Here is a 27,526-nt window from a genome sequence, read left to right as displayed (position 1 = left end):
AATGTCATGAAGGCCGCTGAGCTGTACAATTAAAAATGCCTCAAATAGGCCAGGTGCAGTGGTTCACACCTGTAATCCCCGCTCTTTTGGAGGCCAAAGTGAAAGGATTCCTTGAGCCCAGGAGTTCAAGACCAGCCTGGGCAACATGGGGAGAACCCAGCTCTACAAAAAATAAAAAATTAGCTGGGTGTAGTGGTACATGCCAGTAGTCCCAGCTATTCGGAAGGCTGAGGTGGGAGGATCACTTGAGCCTGGGAGGTTGAGGCTGCAGTGAGCTGTGACTGCACCACTGCACTCCAGCCTGGGCAAGAGTGAGACTTTGTCTCACAACAACAACAACAACAGGCTAAAATTATAACTTTTATGTGCTGCATATTTTACCACAGTAAGAAAAAAATAATTAAAGCATTGTGTTAGTCAGGGTTCTCCAGAGAAATAGAACCAGTAGAATTTGTTTGCTTGTTTATAAGCTATTGATTGGCTCATCTAGAACCAGAAATACCATTTGACCCAGCAATCCCATTACTGGGTATACTATAAATCATTTTACTATAAAGACACATGCACACGTGTGTTTACTGCAGCCCTATTTACAATAGTAAAGACTCGGAACCAACCCAAATGCCCATCAATGACAGACTGGATAAAGAAAATGTGAGACATATATATCATGGAATACTATGCAGCCATGAAAAAGAATGAGTTCATGTCTTTGGAGGGTCATGGATAAAGCTGGAAACCATCATTCTCAGCAAACTAACATAGGAACAAAAAACTAAACACCACATGTCTCACTCATGAGTGGGAGTTGAACAATAAGAACACATGGACACAGGGAGGGGAACATCACACACCAGGGCCTATTGGGGGTGGGGGAAAGGGGAGGGAGAGCATTAGGAGAAATACCTAATGCATGTGGGGCTTAAAACCTAGATGACAGGTTGATAGGTGCAGCAAACCACCGTGGCACATGTATACCTACGTAGCAAACCTGCATGTTCTATGCATATATCCTAGAATTTAAGTAAAATTAAATTAAATTAAATTAAAGACATATTGATTGGATCACATCATTCTAGAGGCTAAGTCCCGCTGTGAACCACCTGTGAACTGGACCCCCAGGAAAGCCTGTGGTGTCCCAAAGTCCAAGAGGTGGAGAATCAATAGTGTAGATTCTAGTCCAGGTCTTAAGGCCTGAGAACCAGGAGTGGTGAGGGCTGGAGAAGATTGATGTCCCACCTCAGTAGTCAAGCAGAGTTAATTCAACCTTCCTCTGCCTTCTTGTTTTATTCTGGCCCTCGGTAGATTGATAATGTCCACCCATGTTGACCATCTTCTTTACTCAGTCCAACCATTCAAATGCTAATCTTTTCTGGGAACACCCTCACAAACACACCAGAAATAAGGTTTAACCAACCAGCTGGGTATCCCATCACCCAGTCAAGTTGACACATAAGAGTAACTATATCAAGCATAGACCATAAAAACGAAACCAAAACATCACAGTGATACACCACTTCGACTTACGAGTAAGGCTGTATGAAAACAAGAAAGCCCCTAAAAAACAGAGCATAACAAATGTTGTTGAGGATGTGGAGAAACTGAGACACTCATACATTGCTGGTGGAAAGTAAAAATGGTGCAGCCACTGTAGAACAGCTGGGCAGTTCCTCAAAACATTAAATACTGAGTTACCATTCGATCCAGCAATTCTACTCCCAGGTATATATCCAGGAAAAATAAAAACGTGTCCACACAAAAACTTGAACACGAACATTCGCAGCAGCACTATTCATAATAGCCAAAAGGTGGAAACAACCCGAACACCCAACAACTAATGAATAGATCAACAAAATGTAGTTTGTCCACACAATGGAGTATTATTTGGTCATAAAAATAGGCCAGGCGCGGTGGCTCATGCCTGCAATCCCAGCACTTTGGGAGGCTGAGGCGGGTGGATCACTTGAGGTCAGCAGTTCAAGACCAGCCTGGCCAAATGGGGAAACCCCGTCTCTACTAAAAATACAAAAATTAGCTGGGCGTGGTGGCGCATGCCTGTAATCTCAGCTACTCAGGAGGCTGAGGCAGAAGAATCGCTTGAACCTGGGAGGTGGAGGTTGCAGTGAGCCGAGATCAAGCCACTGCACTCCAGCCTGGGCGACAGAGCGAGACTCTATCTCAAAAACAAACAAACAAACAAAACCCGTAAGATTCCAACCTTTTGGGCTCAGCAATTACACTCCCAGAAGTCATGCCTCAAATGCACTTTTCTGTCTTCTAGGTCTTTTCTCCTCTCTGTCCTAATCTCCTCTCCATGCCTCAAGTGATACCAATAAATGTGTAATAATTCCCTTAAACTCCGTGGAATTAATTTCTTTTTGACTACAGGAATTCACAGTTCAAAACAAAATAACCCCAGATTCCTTAATAAATAGAAACCTTAAAGTTCCTTCTAAAAAGATTCACAGCTATAAAAGTAATAAATGAATCGCCCAAAATACTGCACTGTGGGTCGGGTTAATAATCCTACTGGACAGGAGCTGGCATGACTCAGTTTGGGCGGCCAAGCCCAGACATCAGCATATGTGCTACTGTAGTGCCCTCTTCTGGCCGAATACAAAATCAAATTTATGTGGCCGCTTTTAGTCAAGTTTTCCATAGCTGCTTACAGGCACTGAGTTTCCTGCGACTTCCTGTTTATTGCCTCTGCTCTCCTCAAGTTCTCAGCTTTTTCTTGCATCAGCTAGGCTTGCCTCCTCCTCCTCAGGGAAGATCAAGATCCCCTGATATTCCTAATCTCAGCTCCCAAGATTTGCCCCTTCCACTACCCTGTTTCCTGGCTGTTTGCACCATAGCCTCCCACCTTGAGTAAGTCTAGTTCCATCTGTTCTCTCTTATCTATCTGCCTCCGTACTGGCCATTTACCATGTGCCAACATTGCATCTGGGCCTCTGCAATCATGACCTACCTGCCGTTCCCTCACTCACTGCCCCATCTCACCTACACTTGCCTGAGCACTCTCCGTTGATTCCTTGATCCGGGTTTTATAAAATGAGGTCTGTGGACAATCTACATTCTCTCCACCTGGCTGCTTGCTACCGGGCAGATTCGTGAGCTCCCTGAATCAGACCTTCTGGAATCCTGGAACCCGCATTTATAATAAATACCCTAAATAATTTTTATGTACATGCACACACATACACACAAACACACACACAACATAAAAACCACCCTGGGCTGGGCACAGTGGCTCACGCCTGTAATCCCAGCACTTTGGGAGGCCGAGGCGGGTGGATCATGAGGTCAGGGGATCGAGAACATCCTGGCTAACACGGTGAAACCCCGTCTCTACTAAAATACAAAAAATTAGCCGGGCGTGGTGGCGGGCACCTGTGGTCCCAGCTACTCGGGAGGCTGAGGCAGGATAATGGCGTGAACCCGGGAGGCGGAGCTTGAAGTGAGCCGAGATCGCGCCACTGCATTCCAGCCTGGGTGACAGAGCGAGACTCTGTCTCAAACAACAACAACAACAACAACAACAACAACAAACACCCTGATGTTTTTGTTTGTTTGTTTTACTAAGCCATATTATCTTGTCCAGAAACTTGCCATGGCTCCAAGCCATCTAAAGATTTAAATGCAAAAGACTCAGATTGGCTTTCAAGGCTTTTGGTAAATTGTTTTATATATTTTTTGTCCTTTCCTGTAAGAGGATTATATTTCCCCTTTCCCAGGGATGGCAGGCATGGCCAAGTGACTTGCTTTGGCCAATGAAACGTGAACAGCTGTAACATATGCCACAGTCAAGCGGACACTACGAAAACCATTGAACAGTTCTCCCATATTTTCTTTCCCTTGGCCAGAATTGATGATAACCCAGATCGAAGCTGCCTCTGCAGCCTGACCCCAGAACAAAGGAGCCATGGAGCAGAGCTACAGATACCCACAAGGGAAATGTAATGTAAGAGAGAAATAAGCTTGTAGTATTGCTGTGATTTGGAGAGTCCTTTGTTACTGCAGTTTAACTGCCTAAGCCGACTGATACACAGTATTTCAAAATTTGCTTTTCTAACTCTGTTTCCCATTATTCCCTAACACTTATTCCAACTCCTGCCAGACTGAACTACTTGCTTTTCCCCAAAGACCAACAAATTTCTCCAACTCGATGCAGTTATTTGCTTCCTATCTCCTGCCTGCCAACAATACCTCTCAAAGTTTAATTTCAACCTTCAAGTTCATCTCAAGCGCTACTTTCTCTGTGCAGGGGTGTCTGATCTTTTGGCTTTCTGGGCCACACATAAGATACACTAACACTAATGATGACTGGTGAGCTAAAAAAAAAAAAAAAAAAATCTCATAATGTCTAAAGAGAGTTTATGAATTTGTGTTGGCCCACATGCAGCCTGCGGTACACAAGCTAGACAAGCTTGGTAAAAAGCCCTTCCCCATTCCTTTGATGCCAACTACTGTAAACTATGTTATTGTTTCGACATATTTTCTTATCACCTCCGCCAAGAAAAAAATTATAAACTCCTTGACATTAAAGACTATCTTATTGGCCAAGTGCAGTCTCTCACACCTGTAATCCCAGCACTTTGGGAGGCCAAGACAGGCGGGATCACTTGAACTCAGGAGTTCGAGACCAGCCTGGCCAACATGGTGAAACTATGTCTACTAAAAATACAAAAATTAGCCAAGAATGGTAATGTGCTTCTGTAATCTAAGCTACTTGGGAGGCTGAAGCAGGCAAATCACTTGAAACCCAGGAAGCGAAGGTTGCAGTGAGCCGAGATCACACCACTGCACTCCAGCCTGGGAGACAGAGCAAAAAAAAAAAAGACTATCTTACTCACCACTGTATTCCTTGAAACTTTGCAAATAGTAGGTATCCACTCAAATATTTATCAAATTAGCACATTCAATTAGAGAACTGCTGTTTAATATGTTTATGATTTTTTTACAGGAAGATTTTAAAGAACATTTAACATACTCATTGGGGAAGCAAAATTAACATGCAAGAAGAATTAAAAATCATAGCAAATAGCAAAGATTCCTACTGAGTAAAATATGGGCCAGGCACGGTGGCTCACATCTGTAATCCTAGCACTTTGGGAAGCCAAGGCAGGCAGATTGCTTGAGGCCAGGAGTTCGAGACCAGCCTAGGCAAAATAGCAAGACCTCATCGCTACTAAAAATCAAAAAACTTAGCCAGGCTTGTTGGTGTGCACCTGTAGTCCCAGCAACTTGAGAGGCTGAGGTGGGAGAATCACTTGAGCCCTGGTAGTGGAGGTTGCAATGAGCCAAGATCATGCCACTGTACTCCAGCCTGGGTGACAGAGCAAGACCCCATCTCAAAAAAATAAATAAATAAAAATAAAGTATAACTCAAAGTTTAATGAATCTCTTTCTCTCTCTCTCTGTAAAAATAAGCATGTCTTGACCTTCATCTCTCTCCCTGGATATACTCAACAGATCTTAAAGTAAAACTTCACCAAAGGGAAACAATGTGTCACACGACTCATGAGTTACGACCCCTATTGTTATAGTCCATATGCTAAAAGCAAGGATTTTTCTAATTATGGAACAAATTAGCTTATGTAAATTCTTAGGCGTAGGAAAAAATGTATTTCCCTGCTTTTGATTAAAAGCCAACAAAATATAATTCCAATTTTAAAACAAATCCCCTTACCAAACCCCAACAGCAAAGTGCTGCCCCTACAAACCTCACAGCAAATAGTCCTTATTCTCAGTGACTAGCAGCTGCCTCTTTTCTCACTCCTCTCCAGCTTCAATTAACCTAATGCCCTCTGAGACATTTTGGCAGTAATTGCAAAGCTTCTTCCGGTTTGGGAATCTAATTTAATTAGATTGGCGAGAATTGATTTTAGATGTTTCTCCTCAATACCAATTCAAAACTTAATACTTACTTTGCTTTTGTTTCCTGGTAATAACTGGTTTACGGCCCTGAGAAGAAAAATTGGGGCCAATAAAACAAGCTGGCTTAGCCTAGTTCTTCACTGACTCCACAATCGGCCTACCATTTGTGCAAAGTCCACTCCAGGAGAAAAATGCTTTGAAGGTAGGACTCTAACATCCTAATGTGTCCGGACTCAGTGGGTTCTTGGTCTCACTGACTTCCAGAATGAAGCCGTGGCCCCTCGCGGTGAGTGTTACAGTTCTTAAAGGCGGCATGTCCGGAGTTTCTTCCTTCTGGTGGGGTTCGTGGTCTCGCCGGCTCAGGAGTGAAGCTGCGGACCTTCGCGGTGAGTGTTGCAGCTCTTAAGGCGGCGCGTCTGGAGTTGTTCATTCCTCCTGGTGGGTTCGTGCTCCCGCTGGCTTTAGGAGTGAAGCTACCGACCTTCACCGTGAGTGTTACAGCTCATAAAGGCAGTGTGGACCCAAAGAGTGAGCAGCAGCAAGATTTATTGCAAAAAGCGAAAGAACAAAGCTTCCACAGCTTGGTAAGGGAACCCCGGCGGGTTGCCACTGCTGGCTCCGGCAGCCTGCTTTTATTCTCTTATCTGGCCCCACCCACATCCTGCTGATTGGTCCATTTTACAGAGAGCCAGTGGTCTGTTTTGACAGGGCACTGATTGGTGCGTTTACAATCCCTGAGCTAGACACAAAGGTTCTCCATGTCCCCACTAGATTGGCCAGATACAGACTGTGGATTGGTGCATTCACAAACCCTGAGCTAGACACAGGGTGCTGATTGGTGTGTTTACGAACCTTGAGCTAGATACAGAGTGCCGATTGCTGTATTTACAATCCTTTAGCTAGACATAAAAGCTCTCCAAGTCCCCACCAGAGTCAGGAGCCCAGCTGGCTTCACCCAGCAGATCCCGCACAGGGGCCACAGGTGGAGCTGCCCGCCAGTCCCGCGCCCTGCGCCCGCACTCCTCAGCCCTTGGGTAGTTGATGGGACTGGGCACCGTGGAGCAGGGGGCGCTCTGGCCACACAGGAGCCCACGGAGCTGGGAAGGCTCAGGCATGGCGGGCTGCAGGTTCCAAGCCCTGCCCCGAGGGGAGGCAGCTAAGGCCCGGCGAGAAATCGAGCGCAGCGCCGGTGGGCTGGCACTGCTGGGGGACCCAGCACACCCTCCGCAGCCGCTGGCCCGGGTGCTAAGCCCCTCATTGCCCGGGGCCGGCAGGGCCCGCCGAGCCCACACCCACCCAGAACTCGCGCTGGCCCGCAAGCACCGCGCGCAGCCCCTGTTCCCGCCCTCGCCTCTCCCTCCACACCTCCCCGCAAGCTGGGGGAGCCACCTCCGGCCTCGGCCAGCCCAGGAAGGGGCTCACACAGTGCAGCGGCAGGCTGAAGGGCTCCTCAAGTGCCATCAAACTGGGAACCCAGGCAGACGAGGTGGGGAGAGTGAGCGAGGGTTGTGACGGCTGCCAGCACGTTGTCACCTCTCACTAATCCAAAGACTGAAGATTAATTGTTGGCCAATACTGCTTCCTTTGTGGATCCATATCAGTCTAGTATAGAGAACACTAGACTGACAGTCAGAAAATGTGAATTTTGTCAGCAGCCTAGATGTTAAGAAACATGGGGCTTATAAGGGTGGTCAGGTAATTTAATGTCTAAACTATGACACTTTTGAAACTGAAAGGGGCACTATTCATGATTGTCCTAGGACAGCAGGTAGAAACTAGGACTGTCCTTGGCAAACCCACACACCTCGTCACCCTAGAGACCCTTGAAAAATGATGCTGTGGGCCGGGCGTGGTGGCTTACGCCTATAATCCCAGCACTTTGGGAAGCCAAGGAGGGCGGATCACGAGTTCAAGAGATCGAGACCATCCTGACCAACATGGTGAAACCCCGTCTCTACTAAAAATACAAAATTTAGCTGGGTGCGGTGGCGTGCGCCTGTAGTCCCAGCTACTCGGGAGGCTGAGGCAGGAGAATCGCTTGAGCCCATGAGGTAGAGGTTGCAGTGAGCCGAGATCTCGCCACTGCACTCCAGCTTGGGCGACAGAGCAAGACTCCATCTAAAAAAAAAAATGCTGTGATTAGTGAACTGATTTTAAATGTTTATCTCCAAAGGTTAGGATTGACAAATGACTAAGTGACTTTTCAAAATAATTAGTAGATGAAGAAAGAAGTTATAAGTAGTCAAGTAGTCAGATCAAGGCTTTAAGAACACTATCTCCTTAAGATTCTATTTTCAGTCTTTCAAGAAAAAAATTTAAGAAATTATTTTTACTCTTTCCCAAAGCTTCTATGAATACACTATCCTGAATGCTTTCATTCTTATCTTTTGTCAGTGAAAAATATTTTTCATATTTTATATATGTTTGGTTTTAAAGAGGCAATAATGTTCTTCACATTTCCCTTTAGCTCAGCTTGGGAGAAGAAAGAGGGAAAGGGGAGTAAGTAGAGGAGGGAAGGGATTCGAAATACTAGTCCAGGGCAGGTACTTTCCCCTAATTCCACTTTCTGGAGTGGACTTGACATGGATAAAGGTGATCTTGGTTCCAGAATATTTCTTGTACTGTGACATCTTCGCAGGCTGTGATTCTACGGTTGAAAGTAAGTGTTGTCCATACAATATGGTCCCCAGTGCAAATGTGCCAATTCTGAGCCTGCTTGACCTGAGGTCTGCGGCTCTGCTCTAAGTCAGGGGAGTCGACACCAGAGGGATACCACCAAGCTCCAAGCTCCTGTGCCAGCTGGCTTCCAGTCAGCTCCTGCCACTGGGAGTCAATGGCAAAAAGCAAAGCAAAGCGAGAGTATTTCTTTCCCTCCTTCTTTGCCTCCAGCTGCAGCACCCTGAAGGCCCCTGTGCTCTGCTGCGGGGGTTGTGCTTCCTCTGGGTTACCCTGGCCTTGAGCTTTATGACGGCTTCCTCCCTCCACCCCACCATCCTAGGGATAGCATTGGCTTTCTGCTGTTGCTAATTTCTATTCCAATTTTGGAGGAAAAGTTCAATGGAAGGGACTTATCATGAGATGGAATGTAGATCTCTTATTCAGGACCCCCCCAAGGGCAATTTGATTATTCAAAAATTTCACCTTTTGGCTTTAGACCTTAACATGCATAAGATGCAACTCAGTGTGTTTAATGTTTGGTCTCCAAAGCTGAGTGATGTGCTCCACAAGAAGATCTACTTTATCAAATACCCGAGACACATCTTAGAGACTAAGGTGTGAAAGAATGAATGAGTGAAAATGTTTTAATAAAGGAAACTAGAAATCAAATATTTGTATAAGGACAGATTTGAGGTTTTTCTGTACTTTTAATGAGCTAGAAAATGCATACTATAAATAGAATATACAAATGATTTTACACAAATGAAGCATTAAAAATCACAAATCTTATATTTGGTTATCCACAGTCTATAAAATAATGTTCCCAAATTATATACTTTAAAATACACAATGTTTCAAGTTGCAGACAAAACCAGGGTAGTTTTGGCCCTAAATCATAGCTAACATAAGTAGGAATTATAATTAATTTTATAACTGTGTTTAAATTTTAAATACTCTAGAATCTGAAAAGATTAAATATTAAATAGATGGAGGGATCAAATTATCAAGTTTTTTAACAAAATTGAGGTAAAAATCTGCATTAAATTACACCAAGAAAAACATTTCTAAAACATTGTTTCCATAACTCATTATAAATATTTCATCTTCCGAAAGTACTCTTTGATTACCTCTGGACTTCTGGGTCTGGTAATTAAGTTGACTTAATATTTGCACATAGCTACTGATTACTCAATACAGGCCTATCAGATAAAACTAAAATGCTGCAACTTAATCAGAATGATGCAATCTTGTCTTATATAAATATACAAATCACAGTATGCTGACACTAGATAACTTCAGCTTTATTTGCCAAAGGGGATTTAGAATATACTACAAAATTGTATATAAAATAACCCTTTACAAGGATTTACTAGGATGACTGCAAAGAAAGGCAAATTAAATATACCTGGTCCCATACAAGAATTGTTGCCTAACCTCATATACTAATTTGAATATGAAGACTCACTTTTTATTTCTTATTTTTTTGAAACAGGGTCTCGCTCTGTCACCCAGGCTGGAGTGCAGTGGTGTTATCTCAGCTCACTGCAACCTCTGCCTCTTGGGTTCAAGCGATTCTCCTACCTCAGACTCACAAGTAGCTGGGATTACAGGCGTGCACCACCATGCCTGGCTAATTTTTTGTATTTTTAGTAGAGAAGGGGTTTCTCCATGTTGGTCACACTGGTTTTGAACTCCTAATCTCAGGTGATCCACCCGCCTCGGACTCCCAAAGTCCTGGGATTACAGGTGTGAGCCACCGCACCTGGCCTGAATATAAAGACTCATTTTAAATTATACTAGTTGAACCTTTATACTACAATGTATCCTGACACTTATTTTTTTTAAACCATTGTCAGATATTTCATGTTCTACTAGTAAAGGGAATTCGCATTTTCAATGTCCTGTCTGCATTCCTCCTAGCCTCTCTCTGCTCGGGTTTTGGAAAATAGATCTTTCAAATGCAATTGCAGTATCCAAGGAAATTCCTCCCACCCATGCCACCAGTGCTCATCCTGTGGGCACCCCACAGTCAGCAGTTTAAGACCATTCTGGATGAATGCAAATGCTTGATTCAATTTTCCCAAATCCCAATCAACTAGCTACAGTTTTTATTGTATGCAATCTTCCCAACATTGCAGTAAAGCAGTCTAGATGGCTGGGGAAAGGTAAAAGAACCCTGGTTGTGATTATTTTCTTCTAACAAAATGGAATTAAAAGATGAGAAAACCTCGTAGTATTTTAGTCTGGTACTTTTAGCATCCCCAACTTTTAAGATTATAAATTCACAATAGTGAACACCCAAGTGACAACTTTTAAATAAAATACTGGATAGCTGGGCGCAGTGGCTCACACCCGTAATCCCAGCACTTTGGGAGGCCGAGGCGTGTAGATCACTTGAGGTCAAGAGTTCAAGACCAACCTGGCCAACACGGTAAAACCTCGTCTCTAATATAAATACAAAAAATTAGCTGGGCGTGGTGGTGCATGTCTGTAATCCCAGCTATTCGGGAGGCTGAAGCAGAAGAATCACTTGAACACAGGAGGCAGAGGTTAGAGTGAGCCGAGATCATGCCACTGCACTTCAGCCTGGGCAATGGAGCGAGACTCTGTCTCAAAAAAAATAAAAAATATAAAATAAAATACTGCATAATTACATGCTATAGTAAATTAATCATACGCTCACAATTTTAGCTTGGATTTGTTTTGCAACTGATTTGATGCTGTCTGAAAATCAAGATCAAGCAGGTGATGAAAACTATACCTTTTGAACATGCATCAGGTAACCAGGGGGCAACATAGTAGGGACTAATAAGGCCAGCAACTCAGGAAAATTAGCCTATTCATCTGACATATTCGGCCTCCATAAAACTGCCATGGATTCCAACTGTACTCAAACATAATACAACTTCTTCAATGCTGCTTTATAAATCTGACTGAAAACTTTTAAGGAGTCAAGATGCTGAACACCCTAACAAAAGCAAAAACAAAATTACGGCCTATGTGGCGTCACTGTTATTACCACTCTTTACAAAGCACTAAGTACACACAGGTGTTTGGCATTGTCTCTGGAACTACAAAACTACGGCCTATGTGGCGTCGCTGTTATCACCACTCTTTATAAAGCACTAAGTACACACAGGTGTTTGGCATTGTCTCTGGAACTACAAAATTAAACTTTTAGAATCACAGCATTTTACACCTGAGAGGAATCTTAAAAGATACTGAATTTCGCTCCTCACTTTATAGCTGAGAAGAGTGAGGGAAGGACTGACCATGGGAGTCAGCATTTTTCAAGCATCCAGGCACGCTGGGCCTGGTATTTCAATTAGAGTTTCTCATTCTCACAGTCTCAGGCAGGTTGCATTAACCTCCACTTCACAGCTAAGTAAATGCGGATCTACCAGATTGAATAATCTTCCCCAGATAAATTCACTAATGAGGAACAGAAGGAATCCAACGTCAGAGTTAGTGCTCTTCTCAGAGTAATAATCTGCAAAGTGTGGTCCTGGGACCAGCAGCTGGGGCATTACCTGGACGCTTGTTAGAAAAGCAAATTACCAGGCCCACCATCCCCACCGCCAGACCTACTGAATCAGAAACTCTAGGGTGGCACCCAGCAATCAAGTTTTTGGTTTTGTTTTTTTAATAGACAGGGTCTCACTTTGCTGCCCAGGCTAGACTGCAGTGGCCCAATAATAACTCACAGCAGCCTCGAACTCCTGGGTTCAAGTGATCCTCCTGCCTCAGACTCCCAAGCAGCTCAGACTACAGGTATGCACTACCATACCTGTTTGTTTTTTGTTTTTGTTTTTGTAGAGACAGGGGTCTTGCTGTATTGCCCAGCCTGATCTTGAACTCCTGGGCTCACGTGATCCTCCTGCCTCAGTCTCCCAAAGCACTGGAATTACAGGCATGAGCCTGTGTTCTCCCCTCTCTTCCAATAATGTGTATTCAACAAGGCCTTCAGGTGATGCTGATGCTGTCTGAAAGCCACTGCTCTCCAGCATGTGGTCTCTGCAACTTTACTTAGGAGTATGCATATTAAAATATATATATAACTTAACACTATGCTACTACAAAGGGCAAAATAATTCACTTTATTGTACTTTATTTTAGAATAATTAAGACAAGGATAGGCTTCAATGAAATTTTGCTTTGATGTTACATGGTCTGACTGACACTGGATTTCTTCATAAGAAAAATAAATGTGAAAGCTATTCCAAGTAAGCAAATGGTGGCAAAAACAATCTAAAGAATTGGTTTTAGCCAGGCATGGTGGCTCATGCCTGTAATCCCAGCACTTTGGGAGGCCAGGGCGGGCAGATTACTTGAGCTCAGGAGTTCAAGAGCAGCCTGGCCAACATGGTGAAACCCCATTTCTACTAAAAACACAAAAATTAGGCAATATAGCAAGACCCCATCTCTACCAAAAATACAAAAAAACTAATCAGGAATGGGGGCACATGCCAGTAGTCCCAGCTACTCAGGAGACTGAGGTGGGAGGATGGCTTGAGCTTGGGAGGTTGCAGTGAGCCAAGATCCTGCCACTGCACTCCAGCCTGGGTGACACAGTGAGACCCCATCTCAGAAAAAAAAAGAATTTCATCTCATGTCAAAAATAAGACTCTTGGACAGAAATCTTCTGCCTGCCTTCCAAGGACCCACTGAAATTAATGGATACTCTCACATGACTGACTTTATTATTAAATACTTGCTGTAATCACAACTAGGCATAGGAAAATCAAGTAGAGAAATACTGAATGCCTAGCATACAACGATCTAAGTGAAAGTTAATAAAAGTAGCTCTTCAGAAAGACATCTCATGTAAAATTAAATTTAAAACTAAAAATTTCATGAAGTGACCTGTTAAGAGTTTCAATTTAGAAGCTTTACTTTTCTAATTTTAAAATATCATGAATGAAATGGTGTCTTCATCTAGGTGCTTCTCCATCAAAATCCCTAGCTCAAAAATAAAAATCATGTTTGTGTCACCCCAGATTCAAAATGCTGTTATTGGAAATGTTACCATTTCACATGAACATTCCAGCAAATATGCATATAGAGGGTACTCATTACTTTTGGTTGGTAATTTTTCCTTAAATATATTTCAATGATTTCATTGTTTGACATTTTCATAGTTAACGTACACTGAATACAGAAAGTTTTGTAGGAAAACACTATTTTTTAAATGTAGTAACATTAAAATATTAAAATATCTCGTTTATTAAAGGCTCTTAAGATTTAAAGAAAAATTTCCTGTGCACATACAATGTACCTATGAAATACTGTATTATTAGTTATTGTACAGGCAAATGAGGCTGTTACTATAAAAAAATGTGGTGTCTAAAAATTGCAAGTCTATGTGAAAAATGAACCTCAATTTATCTAAATGGGATTTGGGGGACACGGCAGACTACTAAAATAGAACTCAAACTTCAAATTCTGTAAACTGAACATCTCATTAATGCCACTTCACCATTTAAAAAAGTCAGCACACAATGTTAGCTATGTAAGTTTATCTGCAGATGTTACAGGTAATTATTTCTGTTAACTCCTCCTAAAATATTATTTAGTAATAAAGAATATTTCAAAAGGAGAGTAGGTAGAAATGAAGCAAGATCATAACTATAATTACTTAATATGAAAATGACATTTCATTTATTTGCTAATATGTGGAAAAAAACATTTTCTAATTAATTCCTCCTTTATCCTTCTTTAAAAACATTTTATTTCTTCAACCAGCACACTGAGGATTAGTGCTATGGGTATTACCACAGTGCCCTATGAAAAAACTTGGCTTCCAGAGGAGTCATACCTTGCATACCTTGGAGTCATACCCCAAATTGGCTCTGCATGATTGATTTTACAGTGGGCACTAAAATTCTTCTGAAACAAGGCTGTGTACCTTTGAGAACATTCACATTTAACCTTGTGAGCTCACTTCTACAAGAACAATGAACTTATTTGTCAGCTGCCAGGGGGAAAATCAGCTTAATGTAAAGAATTAATTAAATCAGGTTGACAGAAGCCAATATCTCAATGTTTTTAGATTAAAATTTATTTAAAGGAATAAGTATGGGTGCATTACATAAACCTAATGGTTCTTCTAAGCTTCAAAAAGCACTCATTTCAAAAGCATTCACTTTTTTTTTTCTTGAGACGGAGTCTCGCTGTTGCCCAGGCTGGAGTGCGGTGGCCTGATCTCGGCTCACTGCCAGCTCCATCTCCTGGGTTCACGCCATTCTCTCGCCTCAGCCTCCCGAGCAGCTGGGACTACAGGCGCCCGCCACATCGCCCAGCTAATTCTTTGTATTTTTAGTAGAGACGGGGTTTCACTGTGTTAACCAGGATGGTCTCGATCTCCTGACCTCGTGATCCGCCCGCCTCGGCCTCCCAAAGTGCTGGGACTACAGGCGTGAGCCACCGCGCCCGGCCCAAAAGCATTTACTGTTAAGGCTGCCTCATTTTTCAGCTTTGTTGTAGTTGAGATTCTGATGTTCACCTAACAAAGTCCCTGACAAAACAGACTTCCTTCAATCCAGGTCATAATTTGAAACGTTATACAATAATGAGATTTAAGTGATGAATGGAAAGAAAAGTAGGAGACTGAAAAGATATCAGAAATTTCTATTTGTTTTTAGATTCAGAAAAATATAATTACAGGCCAACATGGGTCTGACAGAGAGGAAGGACGTCAGCAGTTACTTGAATGTAACCCCTTCCCAGCATTTCCAAAGACCTGCAATGTGCTCATTGTGATCCAAGGGCCTTGTTACCTAGTTTCTAGGTGATCTACAGAATTGAAACAACCCAGCACAACTTTATTTCTTGAGAAGATGAACCCTTAACTATGAAGGTGCAGAAAGGAAGTCTTCAACTGCTCACTCACCATGGCTACAGTATTCAAATGCAACAATCATTCAGATAAATAAAACCTGTGAGAAAAAGCCAACAGGTGGGCAAGCAAAGCGGCAGTGATTCATACTTTCAGTTAACCAATTGAACAGTGGTGCTTCCTTCTAAAGAAGTCGTTCATTGATTTTTGTTTTTTAAGAAACAGAAAAGCAGCAGTATAATGAAAGAAGATTGGCTGAAGGTCTATGCAGCCTGTTAACTACGGCTTAGTACTTCCAGAATCCTGAGGAACAACACATGACCTGTGTGATGATAAGAGCACAGAACACATGAACAACCAAAAGATTCTAAGCTCAGCCTCTTTCCCTATAGTATTTACAGAATAATTTTAAATTTCAGTTTCACCTCCACTACTTCAACGATTTTACCCTGTAAATTGCTGAAGGTCTTTGTGAACTGTCGAACAGCAAAAACAAAAAGTAGAGGTATCTAGATTATAAACTTCAACCAAAAGTAGTCCTTGAGTAATTAAAATGTTACTTCATTATGTTCTTTTTAAAAGAAAATTCCTCAGAAGTCCACATTCTTTACATGCCTTCACCCTGTTGAGCTAAACAGGTCAAAAGTATAATAAACTCAACATTATTTTTAACTTGCACTATTGGTGGTGCCAAATGAGAAAAGAGCTGTTTTTGCCACTTTGGGCTGGATGATTAAAAAAAAAAGAGAGAGAGAGAGAGCTGTTTGTATTTTAAATTTAATATCATAAACAATTTTTAAAGGTAATATAATATAGAAGTTCTCAGAATGAAACAAAAGGAAGGCTAAACTTCATTTTAGACTCATGGTAACACCAAAGCAATTTTAAGAATGTGAATAGGAAGCTAAACACTGCAAAGAGAATTCTTAAAAATCAGATTAGTTAAGAAATTTTGAAGAGAACTAAACTCTTCACACAGAAAACTTGAAAAGAATATTGATTAATCAAAAGCCTGTGAATCCTGGGACATACGTTTACTGATATCTATGGTGAATAGAGTCCAGGAGCAGTTGCATAATAAGTACATGTAAGGCCTAAGTTTAAGAATTGCAATTAGGAGTATTTTACATTTAATTTATAATCTTAGTAGAGGAAAAGTTCTGATGTGATTTTAAAAACAGAATCCCTTCTCGCCTTACTTACTTGGTACTTTAACCATTACAAATTTATTCAGGAAAACTAAAATTATTTAAAGAAGAGACATCTAGTTCTAGAGTAATCTGGCACATTCATATGTGAAAAAAATTAGAAATCACTTGATACATCTACAATACACAAATACAAGTATAAACATTGTATTTTAATAATACTCTTTGTCACTTCAATTTAAATCATTCCATTATGAAAATTTCTTAATTGAAGGGAGACTATTTCTTCAAAACTCTAAATTAAACAGAGCTTTATCAATTAAGTTTACAGCAATATAGCCTTTAGAAATACATATTTCTTCATTTTATAATAATACTTCCCCTTTAAAAATTTGCCACGGTTTGTCACAGATTTAAAATACAAGGCACCTAATGCTATAAAAGAATAATACAGTAAATGTAGTGTAAGTGAACCAGATATTTTCTCAAATACTTATTCTTTTTAAAGTCCCATGAAATTTGCACAAACATGCTTGTTGCATAAATTAAACATTTTTTGTGTAGTTAATTTGCAATATTCTACAAAACCCAAAAATATAATCCACACTTATTACAGGTAGCTTATTTTAGCATTTTACCTGTCAGAAATACTGGTCTATGAACACTTAAGTGATTTCATGAAAACATTTTCATAATCTATTCCAGCATTTAACATGTGAAAATAAAGTCCCAGAACATTAGGATTTATTCCTTGATTAGTTCAAATGATTTCAACAGCTGAATTCCTTGAGATGTGTAAGGCAGGTTGGTCCTTTGGATGGACTGTAGACTGAAACTTCCTATAACTGTAGTGATATGTACACAGCTACATAGCAAAGTGCTTCATTATGAAAATGAAGAAAACAGGTATGAGAAAAATATATTTTAGAGTTTCAAAGAACTGAAACTGTTATTTTTCAGACTAGGCACTGAAACTTTTTTTCTACAAAAACTTGCCAGAGATTGTCTCTTCGCTGTATAGTTCCATTATCAAGCTAAAAACGGAAACCACAGAAATGTGATTAGATTATAATTTCACAGTTTTAGTTTTCTATAGTTTACATTTTAAAAAGCAAATTATCTTAAAATTGAAATACCTATTTTCACTGTATACATACTTAATAACTGGATACTCAAATTTGGAGTACTAAGAACTTATGAATGTGACTTCTATAGCAATGTCAAAAGCTGACATCAACACTAAAGACTGTGTATTAGCTGTTAGTTGTACTCCTGGTATATTCCACCATTACTCCTGCAAAGACAAAGACACCTGCCCAGTCTATTCTACTCTATTGCAATCCATCCTCTCTAGTCTTCACTCTCTTCTTTACACAGCTCTCACTTCTAAAAATACTGAAACCTTGCTGGATATGGGTAGGTTTAAGTGTGAGTATGAGAACAATGCACAGCATACCCAAGAAAAATAATGCATAAATTACAGCATTAAAAAGCTTTCAAGAATACAAAGTCCTCACTTAATGTCATAGGTTCTAGGAAACTGACTTTAGGTCCCCGAATAACATTTTTTCGTTCAGTGTTGTTATGTTATAATGTTGATGCAAAAAAAAAAGTTTTGCTGTAATTTTGCGTAAAGTCACAGTTTATAAGAACCTACTGATGATGTTAAGTGAGGACTTACTGTAATTGTGTTTACGTTTTTTTAAATTTAAAGATGGCACATAAACATATATTTAGTTCCACTTGTTCTCCAAAACCTCACTAAAAAGGAAACAAAGGGTTAAAAATACATATTTTTTAACAGAAATAAGGTCTCACTATGTTGCCCAGGCTAGTCTCAAACTCCTGAGCTCAAGTGATCCTCCCTCCTCAGCCTCCCAAAATGCTAGGATTACAGGCATGAGTTACTATGCCCAGCCTGGAATTTTTTTCTTAAAAGGAATAAACCACATGGACAAAAAGAAAAGTAGAGAGATGAGAAAATAACAGCCAACTCTTGGTTAGCAATGGAGAAACAGGACCAGATATCTCTGTAAGGAGGGGTGAAGAAACAACTAAAAACAAGAAGACTGGTATAATGTCTATAGAAAAAGCAGACAGACACTCAGATGCCCTCTCTTACTTTTCACAGTTGGCCAAGTGCCTTTTCTCTATCCCAGGAGAAGACTTTAAGGTTTACTCTCCAAAAAGGGTAGTAACAGAGAATCTGGATAAGGGAAATACCAGGACGAATCCTACATAGCTCAGTTATAAGTAACAATTTTTTAGTGACAACAATATAAACACTGACTACAGATCTATCCAAAATTATGCAATAACTACACAGGGATGATGAGGAGGCCGAACTGATACGGAGACAGGAGGCATATGAGGTGGGAGCAGAGGAGGAGTAAACTTGAAAATAATCTGTCCTCATTGATCTTAGTGGGAAAGTCAGCTGAAGATGCCTAAAACCGAGAACTCATGAAACACAAGTCATAAGCGTGATACTTAGGGAGACAAGAAGGAAAATACCAAAAGAATCCACTTCTCTTAGAAAGCTAACATTCAGTTTTCTCTAATTGTCTAAGCCTCAGGTGATGTTTCAGTTATTTTCTGTATAATTCATTTGGCAGTTTTGCACTACTGCATAATATGAGCGTTGCTGATAACTATACTTAAATATTTTAATTTAACTTTGTGTATGTTTGTCTTGTCTTCCCTACTGGTTTGTAAACCCTTGAAGGCCATAGCCTTGTTTTATATTTGTGTCATCAAAGACCTAGCATAGGGCTTTGCCCATAGACAGTATTGAAAAAAGATGTGTTGGTTTAATAAAACTTATTTTGTGAAACAAAATCAGAGAAGGTAGCAGGATGATTTGATGGAGAGTAGTGTTTCTTGGTTATCAAAGCTGAGATTGAATAAGAGCTCTGCTGTTTGCCCTGGGGCAGTTTCCTTAAACTCTGAAAGGGTTTCCTAGTTGAGAAAATGATATTATCTATTTTACCTTGCAGCCTTGTTTTAAAGTTTAGTGGTAATAGCTATGAAGTGTCTGGTATTGGGCAATCATAGAAGACTGGTAGCTCTTAATATTAAATGTTTTTCTTTTTTAGTTATAAGGGTAAATTAACCACGGTTGCTCCAATGGGCAGCTGGTTGATCCAACTAATTTATCATTTAGACTTTATGGCCACTAGGGATTTATTCTTTTACATGGTTTACTAATGTTTTAAGCCAAGCAAATTTTTGCATTAGGGAAATATGTTTGTATTGGAGAAGTAAATGAGATTTTATTTAACTTTATCTAAAATATGTGCTAATTTATAACTTTTCTTCGTGGTGTCTTAATAAAGACTTGATAAAGAAGGAAATGGATATAAAATATTGAACTTGTAAGTATTTTGACAGAGTACATTACTTCTTCTCATTAAAGTAGGTACTTTCCATGTTCTCAGGGGGTACTGTGAGTCCTGGGATCTTTGGGGTTGCCCACCTGCCTGTGGTAGTTAAGGAGACCCCCAGGTGTTGAGGCAGGGCTGGGGTGTCCCCTTCCAACCAGGCTGTCAAGGCCCCAACTCTGGGGCAGAGGCAGTGGCAGGGCAGCCAGGGTTGCGCCAGAGCCTGAGCAGGTTGAGGTGGGGTCAGGCAGGGCTGGGAGTCAGGGCAGGGGCAGCAGCAGTGGACCCGCTATGCACACATCATCTTCTCCAAGGTTTGTGTGCAGAACATCCTGCCCATGCTGCCCCAGCAGCTTCAGTTGGCACCTGCCCCAGTCCAGCCTCTGGGAACCATGCAGCAGCTCCCAGCGGCCCTGCACCCACCACCAGCATCCGTTTCACCTGCAGTTGAAGATCCGTGAGGTGCCCAGAAGATCATGCAGTCATCAGTCCCACGGAGCAGCCCGCGAGGCTGAGGCTCCTCCCACCGGACCGCCCTCCAACTGGCACCACTGCTGCCCCTGCCCCTACTCTCAGCCTCACGTGACTCTCGGGCAGAGGCAGTGATGGGGCAGCCAGGGCAGCGTCAAGAGTCTGAGCCAGGTGAGGTGCGGTCAGGACCCCCACAGGGCTGGGAGTCAGGGCAGGGGCAGAACAAACCTTGGAGGGGAAGATGTGTGCATAGTGGGCCTGGAGGGTGGCTGTGGCCTAGTGGACAGGAAGAAGCAGTGGGCCTGGAAGAGCTGCATGATCAGGGCCGGCACTGGTCCAGGGCACGTGCAGTGAAGAGGACAGCGCCTTCTCGGTCTCCGGTTCCCTGAGCCTGTCCTCGGCTTCTCCACCTTTACAGGCAAAGGGGAAGCTGTCCCTATCACACATGGCACACTTGGGGGTGTCGGGCTTTGGACTGCAGCTGGAGCATCTTCTCATCTTGCATTTGGGCGTGGTGGGGTCCTCCAGTGTGGGATCCATGTCCGTGGGGTTCCCTCTGCCCCGACCCCGAAAGCCCAGTCAGTTTCTCTTCAGGCTCTGCCCCCCGGGTGGCTCAGCTCAGCTCCTGCCTAGGAAAGCCTTAGTGTTGGGAGGGACCCTGATGACTGAGGAGCCTGGTAGCTCCAGGTCGCCCACACTTTCAGGTCTCTTGCACCAGAAGGTGGCAGGATCCATTGGGAGGAAACAGGTCACCTTGGAAGGCATCCCTGGGCCCCCATCCCCAGGGGTAGGGGTCGTAGGGGGCCTGCTCTGCTGCCTTGACCAGACTCCTGGGCTTTGAAGGCTCCTGGGCCCAGTAAGAAGGAGGTGGGTGCCAAGGTTGAGGAGGAAGTATCCGAGTATGTGTAGGAGGAGGACAGGGTGGGACCATAGACTTTGGCAAAAGCTGCAGGTGGATCGGGGGACCCTGGGGGCTCAGGATCCAGCAAGGGGCGGCAGGAGTAAAGGAGGAAGGAATGACAGGTGCAAATACCTTCCCACCAAAGCCCTTGTTGCCCTCTGGCTCCTCCCCAGAGTTGTCCCCACTCTCAGTCGGTCACCCACTCCTTGAACTTGAGATCGGTGTCAGTGGTGCTAAAGCCATCATCAGCAATGACATCATCACCCCTTCCTCCTCATGGATGACCGTGTGCTCCTCGTCACTCACTATGTCCTCACTGGCCATGTGCTGGGAATGAGCAGCTCAGGTGGGCAGCAGCAGGGTTGCCCACTGGTCACCTCCCTCACCAGGGGCTGCAAAGTGGCCTGGAGCTCCATACTGAGTAGAAGGCTTTGGGCCAGAGTGTGATGCAGTGCCAGACACCACCTGTGTCAGTTCCCGTAGTGCCTGACGGTCTATTTCCCTGCCGTCCAGGCTGTGTACCCCGCTGTGGGAGAAGGCTTGGGCCAGGCTGAGCCAGGTTCCCTGACTGTGTGCAGCCGTTCTGTCCCACAGAAGCTGCTTCTTGGTATCCAAGCTCTGGAGTGTTTGGGCTGCAACTGACAGGAGTTCAGAGGACACCCCAGGGGCAGTGGCAGTGACAGTGCCCGTCTCTGATATGCTCCGCTCCCACAAGCCCTTGTTACACTCCTGCTAGCCCCTGGCTTGTGGGCTTGGCCTCTGAGCTGGACTTCTTTCGGTCCTTGTTGCAAGTGGGCCACCTTCACCTGGAAGGCCAGGTCCTATTTCTGCATCTCATTGGGCCCCAGGGTGTACCACCGCTCACTCAGCATCTGGCTGACGGTCTGGTTATCCTGGTTGGGGTGACCCTGGTGCGCCCCGCCAGGGCCTGGTGCCGGTTGCTGAAGATCATGACCGCCACTCATGGGCCACCGGATGTGGTCCTTGTCCCATTTGTTGGGGCTGCATCCATCCTTCTCAGAAGATGAGTCCTGTTCCTTGCGCAGGGCACTGAGGGACTGGGTCTGACATCATCTGAGTGGTAGAGGCAACTGGGTGTCAGGAGACATGATGGAGAGGAAAGCATCATCATGGTCATTCTCTGTCTCACTGTTCAGCAGGGATTCCCCTGAGGGGCCCAGGGCTCCTCCTCCATGGTGGGAGGTGAGCTTTTACCAGGTTCCACCACCCCCAAAGTGTGTGGGGTTGCGGGCCCTGGGCTTTCAGGGCAGGTGGCTCCAGGGGGCCACCCAGGGTCAACACTCCCTGTCCCACCTGGTGGACGCTCATGAGCAACAGCTGCCAACTTGGCAGGTTGTTTTCTCTGGTTGGAGGCCACTGAGTGACTGGCAGGTTGCTGGGCCTCGTGTGGCTGCAGGGAGGGGTGAGGAAGGGGATGGACTACCAGGGGAACACGGCCGCAGAGTGACCTTCCACATTCCTCCACATGAACATGCTGACGCCATGGGAGGCCTCACTGAACGCAGGCCTGGGGGCCGAGTACTTGGTCCGGGCAGGGGGTTCCTGGCAGGGGCTCACACCTCCTCGCCCCCTCCTCAGCCAAGGTGGCTTGGGCCCAGAGAAGGGGAGGTTGGAGAGGAGCAGAAGGCCAGGCCTCAAGTTTTGTTTTTTTTGTTTGGTTTTTTGTTTTTGAAATGTAGTTTGACTCTTGTCACCCAGGCTGGAGTGCAGTGGCACGATCTCAGTGGCCTTCATACCTGGCTAATTTTTTGTATTTTTACTGGAGGTGGGGTTTTGCCATGTTGGCCAGGCTGGTCTTGACCTCCTGACCTCAGGTGATCCACCCACCTCAGCCTCCCAAAATGGGATTACAGGCATGAGCCACCACTCCCAACTTCATTCATTTTTACTTGAAAAACTCCATTAAGCATTTTTTTAAGGTAGACCTAGTGGTCCTGAATGCCCTCAGCTTTGTTTGTCGAGGAAACACGTTATTTCTTTTTTCTTTCTGAAGGACAGCTTTGTCAGACATAGTATTAGTTGCTGGCAGTTTTTTTCTTTCAGCACTTTGAATGTATTATTCGATTCTGTCCTGACCTGCAAAGTTTCTTTAACTTTTGACTATTTGATTATATTGTGACTTGGTGAGTATCTATTTGGTTTGAACCTCTTTAGGAATCTTTAAGCTTCATGGATTTAGGTGTCTAAATCTTTCCCATGATTTAGGCAGTTTTCAGCCATTCTTTAAATAAGCTTTCTTCTCCTTTCTCTACTTTCCTTCTCAAACTCCCATAACCTGACAATGATTTGCCTAATGGTGTCTTGTTGGCTTTCTTTTCTCTGTCTCTTTTTTTTTCTTTTTTTTTTTTTTTTTTGAGACAGAGTCATGCTCTGTCGCCCAGGCTGGAGTGTAATGTGTGGTCTCGGCTCACATTGCACTCCAACCTCCGCCTCCTGGGTTCAAGCAATTCTCCTGCCTCAGCCTCCCAAGTAGCTGGGACTACAGGTGTGTGCCACCACACCCGGCTAATTTTTGTATTTTTAGTAGAGATGGGGCTTTGTCATGTTGGACAGGCTGGTCTTGAACTCCTGACCTCTTAATCTGCCTGCCTCGGCCTCCCAAAGTGTTGGGATTACAGGCTTGAGCCACCACACCCAGCCTTCTTTTCTCTTTTTTATTCTATTTTTCTTTGTCCTCTGACTGGATAATTTCAGAAGATCTATATTCAAGTTTACAGATTCTCTCTCCTGTTGAAGTTTACTATTGTGTTATATCACCCAGTCTGGTCTTGAACTCCTGGGCTCAAGAGATCCTCCCACCTTGGCCTCCCAAAGTGCTGAGTTCACAAGCATGAGCCACTGCATCCAGTCAGTCCCAGCACTTTGGGAAGCTGAGGTGGGAGGATCACTTGAGCTTAGGAGTTTGAGACCAGCCTGGGCAACGTACTGAGAACTTGTCTCTATATTTAAAAAAAAAAAGTCTTTGGGAGGCCAAAGCAGGAGGATCACCTGATGTCAGGAGTTTGAGACCAGCCTGGCCAACATGGCAAAACCCCATCTCTACTAAAAATACAAAAATTAGCCAGGTGTGGTGGCACACGCCTGTAGTGGTGGTGCATGCCTGTAGTCCCAGCTACTCAAGAGGCTGAGGCAGGAGAATCACTTGAACTGGGAGACGGAGGTTGCAGTGAGCTGAGATCGCACCAGTGCACTCCAGCCTGGGCAACAGAGTGAGACTCCATCTTATAAAAGGAAAAAAGAAGAAAAGAAAAATTCCATATCTGAGTGTTTACTCCTGAGTTTTTGAGATTGTCATTAAGATAGTGTTCTACTGTGATGATTTGGGTTTGTTTGATAATCAGAAAAAAGCATATTCTTTTGGGTGTTCAGCCACACTGCTGTGATCCCAGGACTCACAGTACCCCCTGAGAACATGGAAAGTATGTGGGGGTAGCAATGGAGGGCAGGATGGTTATCTTCTCCCAGGTAAAGCCATTTAATCCTTTCAGTTTGGGACAGAGTAAGGCCTGCCTCTTTTTTTTTTTTTTTTTTGAGACCGAGTCTTGCTCTGTCACCCAGGCTGGAGTGCAGTGGTGCGATCTTGGCTCACTGCAACCTCTTCCCGCCGGGTTCATGCTATTCTCCTGCCTCAGCCTTCCGGGTAGCTAGGATTACAGGTGCACGCTACCACGTCCGGCTAATTTTTGTATTTTTAGTACAGACGGGGCTTCATCATCTTGGCCAGGCTGATTTCGATCTCCTGACATCGTGATCTGCCTGCCTCCCCCTCCCAAAGTGCTGGGATTACAGGCGTGAGCCACCACGCCTGGCCAAGGCCTGCTCCTCTTATCTATACCCCCTACCCCTGCAGCTGTGCTGGGGGAAAGCTGGGCAGTTTCCCTCCTCCGAGCCCCTGTACATACCATGAATTGTGGGACCTTCAGAGCTTTTCACTTTTCGGAAAATAGCTCCTGCTGGGGCTACAAGATGGAGTGTGAAGAGGGCCTTGGGCCACAGGGAGGCGCCTGTGGACTAGGGGGAGTTCACGCACCCCTTCTTTCCCCAGAGGGGCTGGACTCAGGTGAGTATGGGGGTGGGGGCTCCTGCACTTCGACACAGGCAGCGGGAGGGTTTTCTCCCCATTCCCTCTGCACTCCCAACTTGAGCTATACTTTTTAAGAAAGTGATTCACCCTGCCTTTGCCCCCTTCCCCAGAACAGAACACGTTGATCATGGGCGATATTTTTCATTGTGCCAAAAAGTTGCCATGACCGTCATTAAACCTGTTTAACACCAAATAATAAGGAAAATAAAATAAAAAATTCAGGCATGGTGCAGAAACTCACTCCAAATAAATTACCTACCAAAATATATAAAGGTGGAAATATTCCAAAATTCAATATTTTGGGATTTATACACAAAAGATAAACAAATTAGAGGCCAAGAGGCTGCCGGAAGGGAAAAATGGGGCCTGGAAAGGCCGTTGTGAGGAATGAGCTGGGCCTAAAGAGGCCACTGGCAGGCAGGAGCTGGACCTGCCGAAGCGGCCGAGAGGCAGGAGCTTTGGACTGGGGAGGCCGCAGTGAGGCGAGAGCTAGCTGGGCGTGGAGAGTCCGCTGTGAGGCTGAGGCCGGGCCCATGCAGGCCTTCGAGAGGCAGGAGGCCGGGCCTGCAAAGGCCGACTGGAGATCAAGTTCTGCACCTGAAGAGGCTGCCAAAAGTCAAAAGCAGGGCCTGGGAAGGCCGCCGAGAGCCATGAGCTGGGCTGGGCCGAAAGAGGCCACTGGGAGGCAGGAGGAGCTGGGCCTGGAGACGCTGACTCGAGGAAGTTTTGCACCTGGAGAGGCCGCCGAGAGGACGGAGCTGGGCCCGGGGAGGCCGACTTGCTGCTCTTCCAGGCCCAATTCCAGGCCGACTTGACGACGACTTGGGCCTGCTGGGAGCTGGGCAGGAGCTGAGTCCAAAGACGTTGTTGGGAGGCCAGAGTCAGGCCTGGAGACGCAGCCGGGAGGAAGAGCTGGGCCCGGAGAGGATGCCGGGAGGCTGCAAGTGGGTCTGGAGAGGCCGATTTGAGGAGGCCAGGCCTCCGCCTCCCGCATGGCGGCCTCTGCAGGCACAGCTGTTTCTCCTGGCTGCATCTCCCGCCTCCCAGCAAACAAGCTTTTTTGGCTCAGCTCCCGCCTGCGTTTGTACACCCCGAAGTTTCTGCAACCAAGCTCTTCAGATCCACATCCCGCCTCCCAGTACCTGAACAGTCCCAGCTCCGGCTGGAGAACAGAGTCTGTAGGCCCCGCCGTTGCCTCCCAGGGGTGTCTCCAGGCCCAGCTCTCGCCCCACCGCGACCTCCCAGGCCCAAGTCCCTGCCTGCCTCCCAGCAGCCCGCGTGCGACCCTGCTCCTCCCTCACGGTGGCCTGTTGAGGCAGGGGGTCACGCTGACCTCTCTCAGCGTGGGAGGGGCCGGTGTGAGGCAAGGGCTCACGCTGACCTCTCTCAGCGTGGGAGGAGCCAGTGTGTGGCAGGAGCTCATGCCTCTGGGCAGGGTACCAGAGGCATGGGCATCAACAGGCCACCGTGAGGGAGGAGCTGGGCCGCATGCGGGCTGCTGGGAGGCAGGCAGGGACTTGGCCCCGGGAGGCCGCCGTGGGGGCAAGAGCTGGGCCTGGAGAGGCCCCTGAGAGGCAAGAGCGGGACCTGCAGAGGCCACTCTCCAACCATTGCTGGGCCCGTACAGGCCACCAGGCGGCAGGAATTAGGCCCGAAGTACTTGGCTGGAGAAAGTTCGGGACCTACAAAGGCGGTTGGGAGCTGGGCAGGAGTTGAGCCAAAAGAGCTTGCTTACTTGCTGGGAGGCACGGCCGGGAGATGCCGACTTCAGGACAACTTGGGCCTGCAGAGGTCGCCGGGAGGCCCAAGCTTGGCGTGGAGAAGCCCACCGACCGGAGACCATTTGGGGCCTGCAGGTGCCAACGGAGTGCAGGAGCTCATCCTGGAGAGGCCATCGTGAGGCCTGACCTGGGCCTGGGGAGCTTGGCTTGAGGAAGCTGTGGGCCGACCAAGGATGCCAGGAGATGGGTAGGCACTGAGTCCAAAGAGGTTGTTGAGAGGCAGGAGTCGGGCCTGGAGACACAGCCAGGAAGAGGAGCTTGGCCCGGAGAGGATGCCCGGAGGGTGCAAGTGGTCTGGAGAGGCCGACTTGAGGAGGTTCTCAGCCCAGAGAGGCTGCCAGAAGGGAAAAACTGGGCCTGGAAAGGCTGT

General features: G+C 45.0%; 2 pseudogenes; both read right to left on the bottom strand.

Annotated features, from left to right (window-relative positions):
• Nucleotides 1-20,987: 20,987 nt before the first annotated feature.
• Nucleotides 20,988-25,191, bottom strand: LOC129529302 (protein capicua homolog; annotated as a pseudogene).
• Nucleotides 25,192-25,643: 452 nt separating this feature from the next.
• LOC134757851 (putative uncharacterized protein FLJ44672) lies at nt 25,644-26,431 on the bottom strand (annotated as a pseudogene).
• Between the last annotated feature and the right edge of the window lie 1,095 nt (nt 26,432-27,526).

The sequence above is a fragment of the Gorilla gorilla genome, chromosome 22 (assembly GCF_029281585.2).
Source record: "Gorilla gorilla gorilla isolate KB3781 chromosome 22, NHGRI_mGorGor1-v2.1_pri, whole genome shotgun sequence".
In the NCBI taxonomy this organism is placed as follows: Eukaryota; Metazoa; Chordata; class Mammalia; order Primates; family Hominidae; genus Gorilla; species Gorilla gorilla.
The sequence above is the reverse complement of the archived record's forward strand: the minus strand, read 5'-3'. Positions and strand labels throughout refer to the sequence as shown.